Source organism: Chrysoperla carnea, chromosome 5 (assembly GCF_905475395.1).
Source record: "Chrysoperla carnea chromosome 5, inChrCarn1.1, whole genome shotgun sequence".
NCBI classification, from domain to species: Eukaryota; Metazoa; Arthropoda; class Insecta; order Neuroptera; family Chrysopidae; genus Chrysoperla; species Chrysoperla carnea.
Genome location: NC_058341.1, coordinates 37435355 through 37441690, shown reverse-complemented (window position 1 = coordinate 37441690; position 6336 = coordinate 37435355).

The window sequence follows — 6336 nt, the reverse complement described above, 5'->3', positions numbered from 1 at the left end:
TTTTCTAAAAGTTTTCTAGAAAAAACACACTTCTTTTCAATGCACCTGCAACAGTTGTATAATAAAATTTCACAAAAATGAAAAGTAAACTACTTTTAGAATACAAAAAGTAGGTCACTTTAACGGTTAAGGTTATTGTCTCGTTATAGGCAAAATGTTAAAAAATTATCTAATTTTGTTATACTTATTAAAGATATTGTAATACATTTACCATCAATAACTGGTTAAAAAATCGATTGACCGTCAATAACTGGACATTTTACAAACAACCGCAAAATCAATCAGATTTGTCTTTTCTATTATACGCGTAATAGTTTTATTTCATAGTGTTGATCGTAAGAAATCGGGGAAAGCTATTTAGTAAAGATTGTTAAAAGCATTTCTAGGAGCGGATTTCACTCGCAAATATTTCTCCCATATTCTGCATAAAACATTAAATTTGATAAACTAACAGGAAAGTTGGAAAACTTAGAAAGATTTGGGTGGGCTTTTGATGGTTTCTATTGTAGAGTATAGGTATTATTTCTGTTTTATTTTACATTTTAAATATAATCAACAAGCGATATGAATATATAAATATGTTAATGTGTCAGTTTCAAGTAGCTATTTTAAGGGCTATGACACCCTCATTAATTATCCTAAGGAGAGAGTATAGTTTGTCACAACCCTGCAACGTTGGGTGGTCATTAAGTCTTATCACATACAATATGTTTTGTAAATTAAACAAGATCCAGTGTTGTTCTTAGCTTTAAAAACATTAATTTTGAAAAAAAAAAGTATTATTATTATTAATTATTAAAAACACTTCAGAATGTTTAATTACTTTTTATGGTGTTTATATTCTTGATTTTAAAGAGTTCGTATGAGACATAAAATTAGATGGTTTGGATAAAATTGGCGCCTGTAGCATATTAATCTTTTTGGAAGATAAAATTTTATAATCAGATAAAACATATTTCAAATTCTGATATTTCGTCGATTGATTCTTTACATTCATTAAAAAAAAAATACACATTTCGATTAAAAAAAAAAAAAAAAACAATTTTCTTTAAATGATGTTGGGGAAAGATTAACTTCTTCGATTTTCGAGAAAATAACAATTTATGTATTTCGTTCTTTTTGCCAACATTATACAGTGTAAATGTATTATACATAGGGATTTTATTCAAAATTCTGCTTTGTCAATACCACATTCCTTATTTTGGATTTTGTATCCATCAGAAAAAATGATTTTCGTGAAACATCTATTTTGGTGATAGAACTGAATTAAAGCTGTGCGTTTATATGATGAGCGAGTTCATAGAAAGACTGTTCATATGATGAATTCATTGACTGATCCCTTCTGTAGCTTATTTTTAACAGAAAGCATCAAAGTTTAAATAAAGATTAGCCTTAGGGAAATTTTAAGGATAAAAATCTCAGCAGATTGTTTGAGCTACATTAAAAAACCTGTTAATCCAAAAAAAAAAAATACTTTCGCTTCAGGCATTTCTAGATTTGGGATAGGCTTATTATTTTTTTCGATGTACGCTTTAATCACCTCTTCCAATTCTGTGCTAAGCAGAAAGACAATAAAGGTTAACGCATTTTCGTCTAATCTACTTTCCTACCCTAGAAAATGAGCCTTCCCAAAAATCTGGATAAAGAAACTGTTTCATCACTAAATAATTTTTTATAATTCTAAGGATTGAATATCAGATACGCTACGCGACAGTTAACTGCCTGTTAAATAGTTTTTCTAATAAATCTATAAAAAAAAAAATTATATAGGTATCAATACTAAAGTGTCAAAGTTGTCAAAATATTTTTTTTTTACATTCATAGACCAATATATTATAGTAAATTCTGAAAGAATAAAATATATGTATGTTTATTTCCCCTTAGTTGAATCTATTTTAACATAAACATACATAAGACAAAAGTTTCCCATCAAAACAAATGATTGTAATAAATTACTGAAAGAGAGTGTAGGAGCAATATATAAGTAGTTTTTACTTAAAAATCTGCATTATTTATTATTTAGTTCATAAGTGAAATTATGATGCCATAACCACATATAATTTCAAATAACTTTATCTATTATAATTAGTATTTCCTCAGCTCATTTATATTTATCATAATAATTACTAAAAACGAATTTCTTTTTTTTTTTGCTACTTCCACTTAATTATTCCTCTTAATTCCCCTTATATCTTTTAGGACTTTTTGACTCTCGCCCCATTTGTACGTATGTATTATTTTAATCAACCACTTTTTTGACGTTCTTCAAGCTCTCAAGGAGGCCTTAATAGCAGTAGATTATACATCCCTCATCAATATAACGACTTCCATTATGTCTTTAAAATGGCCTCCATTATGTCTTTTTTTGATGATACACGTATTTTATGTATTTTGTATTCTTCATCCTGAAGGCATAGGGATCGATATGGGTAAGGAGGGAAGCACGAGGCACATGCCCCACACCAATAAGATTTAATTTTTTTTTAACAATCAACAAATGGAAAAAACTGAAATTTACCTTAAATCTCAACTCAATAATTCCATGGTACCATTTCAATAATGTTTCTTAATATATACCAACGCCGATAAAACCTTTAAAAGTGAGAAGAAAAGCAGCTCAATGTCACGCTTAACATTAAGGTGAAGTTCCTAACGTTAATATGCATCAAGCAAAATCTATTTAAGCTTCAAGAAAGAAAGGAAATGCCAGGAAAAGAAGCCTTGACTCAAAGCACTTGATGGCATAGCACTAAAACATTTGATTCTAAGAACAGTAGACAATATGTCGCAAACAATCACAAAAAATTAATAACTAAGTCGTTACGTATTCCTTTTATATCTTATGAAGAAAGTCTACAACTGTCCTGATACTACAGACTACAATAAAGGACCTTACCATTTTTGGTCTAAAAGTCACGTTTACGGAGATATATACCAAAATGGTTTCTCTAAAATTGAGAAACTTCCTCCCTCCTTTTTGTAAGGATTTTGTGCAAATACATTCAATACGTGATATTGAACCTATTTAAGTAAAAAAATTTTAAGTAAAATTCCTATAATTTATTACATTATGGACAAGAATATCTTGCTTCTATATTACCTGTAATACGAATGAAATCATTGAGAACGTCGTCATTTTTGTGACAAATATATCATATGTTCTGCGCTTCCACCAAAAATGGATATTGCCATTGATTACATAATACTCTATACTTGTAATGTCTATTGTTGTAATGTAGATTTTTTGTTATTATTGCACATTTGGTCATGGCGATAAAAACTGTACGGAAATCACAAATACCTTGGATAAATATGTGTGTGTGTATTTAATATACATATGAGTGAGTATCTATTTGACTTTATAGTATTCCCCTTCTTCCACGTGACATACGATGTGATTGATGAGTATCTTCATGGAGGCCACCAAGCCACTTTCCCAACTATTTTGTTTTAACTAATCTCTGTTTGTTTTGGTAGGATTTCAGCCAAGGAGCCATTTAATATACTACACAATACACATACATTTTTTTTTATAAATGTTATATATTTTTGTGAAACAAAATAATGATTTTTAAATATACTTTTTTTTTGTGAACGGTAATTATATTTTAATGTATAGTTAGATCATGTACAGAAATTCTATTTCATTCATCGAAATGGCTGAGTATATTTACTCCCATTTCTCAGACTGTTTATTGATCCCTCATTTTGAGGTCATTTTTTCCAGATTTAAGAAAATTAGTACGGTAGATAATCTATTTTTATAAAAGACATAGCTTCTGCATAAACATTTCTGTAATAATTATGCTTAAAAGTAAAACATAAATTTTTCGACTTCACTTAATTTCTACTGCTTTATCATTTCGATTCCAAAGAAGTTGAATCAAAATTATTTCAGAAAAGGTAAATGACGCCATAGAACTTTTTAAATTTTCATGCAGATTTCTTTCACCTACAATTGCTCCAGTCGCTCGCAAAAATATAAAGGAATTATAGGAGTTTCATGTCATATTTTTTACCCTTAGAATCGATTTTTGCGATCGACTCATTCCAGAAATATTAATTTAAAATAAATACTCCAAGGGTACAAAAAGAGAAGAAAAAAGTTTTGAGAATCCATATTTTCAAGAATATTGATACGTAATCATATTGTTAAATGAACTTATGCAAAATTTGACTTTGCCTTACTTCGAGGGTACATTTTTAATTTTCTCAAACTTTCCAACCATTTTGCTTGAATCGTGGCATTCTATTCTTTGGATTTCTACCAACATAGGAGAATTTGCGTGGTAATACCTTAACAGGTTTCAGTCATCCAAACTGATACATAGAAGGGAATTTTACACTTAACAAAGGCTCAAGGCTTAAGCTTATTGGGGTACTGTAATTTTATCCCAGAAACAGAGAGGATCTTTGGACTAAAAAGGCTCAATTTAGAAATTTTTGTCACATATATTGACGAAATAACTTACTTAGCTTACTAAATCAATCGTAAATCCAAATTTAGTTATAATATTCCGGCCATTAAAATACTTCCAAGTAGATACGTGGCTGAGCGTTCATAAGGGATCTTGTGACATTTTTCTCAGTGCTCTAAAATACCCACTGGGATTCGTTTACTATAATCTTTCTACATGGTCATGTAAAAATTTTCCTTACTAAAAGTTACCAAACATTTACATCACTATACATTTACAAAATATTAATTGAATTTATATTAGGTTTTTCGTAGTACATACTAATTATAATAAATAATTAAAATAATAAAAAATAATTTTATTATTAGTGTATGACTATAAGTTTTTTTTATTTGATCTGAAAATTTTTCGAACTTGCGTTCATACTCAAGAGATTCAATCTAATATACAAAATCTTGTATAAATTATTTATTACAAAATATTTTCAATAGATATAAATTCACTTTTTGAAACTGATATAACTGTGAAATGAACTATTAATGCATATTTATCAAGTGATTTTAATGTGTCGCGTCACCATAGGGTGCCTGCCACTGATATCCTAAACATATTATAGCAGATAAATATATCACTGTTCTGTAAAGGTCGACAAATAGAGACATTAGATACTCTAAACAAAAAAACCAGATGTTTACCTAAAATAAATAAAAACAAATATGCATGTTTATATTTTTTGCAAACACTATCATTAATAATATTAATCGATTTATAATTTGTTCTCACATTTGTTTTTTATTTTCAAAAACAAAATTTCAGATTTTTCAAATCAACATAAAATATTTGGAAAACTTGGTAATTTTCTTCAGTAAACAAAATCATAAAAAAAAATTTTGCAAAATGTGTCTTTTTTTCGTAAAACTTTTGTACTATCCAATGCAAATCTGGAAATATCAAAATATCGTAAATGGAGCATCTTAAAACTTCTGACAAACTGTTTTTGAAAAATAACAAAATAACGTTCAAGTTTTGAATTAGACTCAAATATTTATTTTTTAAAGATACCGGTTATTTTCAAAACCACTTACAGGTGTAATTGGTAATGTATATGTCACAGTGAACTAGCTTAATTAGTCGTTCAATTGAAAGCTTAGCCTTTTGGCTAAACAGTGCCGTTCAACTAGCGGCCTAAATATATTCAGGAGATTTTAGTATGCTGTTAATTGAAAGGCTAATTAAGGAGATATGCAGGGATTGAATAATACTAGAAATTTAAATAAAACTTTATAAATACATTTTTTGATTAACAAAGTTTCCAAGAATCTCTTCTAGGTCATCGGGCTTTTTATTATTATTTTATCGTTCAAAGTTGACTGAAAAAATGATGAATCATATCGGTTATCCTTTTCAATTGGATATTTCTATATCAAAAAATTTAAACAGTGTGATTAACAACTATCTAAAATATTTAGACAATCTTGTAGTTTATAATAATACCATAAAAATATAAGGTTGTCGATGATTTAAAAACAAAATTTTAATTTAATTATGAGTTCATTGAAGATCCATCATTTGATGAACAGAGACGACTATAGTTAAAGTATTAATAATTGAAGAGCGAAATCTACATTATCAAATTTATAAGCAGCACTTGCACGCTTTCAACACTTAAGCAGCTTTATTGTAAAGCTAAAAATAACACATTGTTTGACTACAAAGCATGTATTTGGTTGATATGTATGTACCGTGCAATAAACCAACACTTTTTTACAATACTGTAGGGACACAACCACTCTTAGCTAGTCTGCTACTGCTAGTTAGCTAACAGTTAAGTCTCATGGATACCTTAAATCAAGAAAACATTGGGGAAATAATTATTTAAATGTAGAACTATATTCAGAATGTTTAAAAATTGATAGAA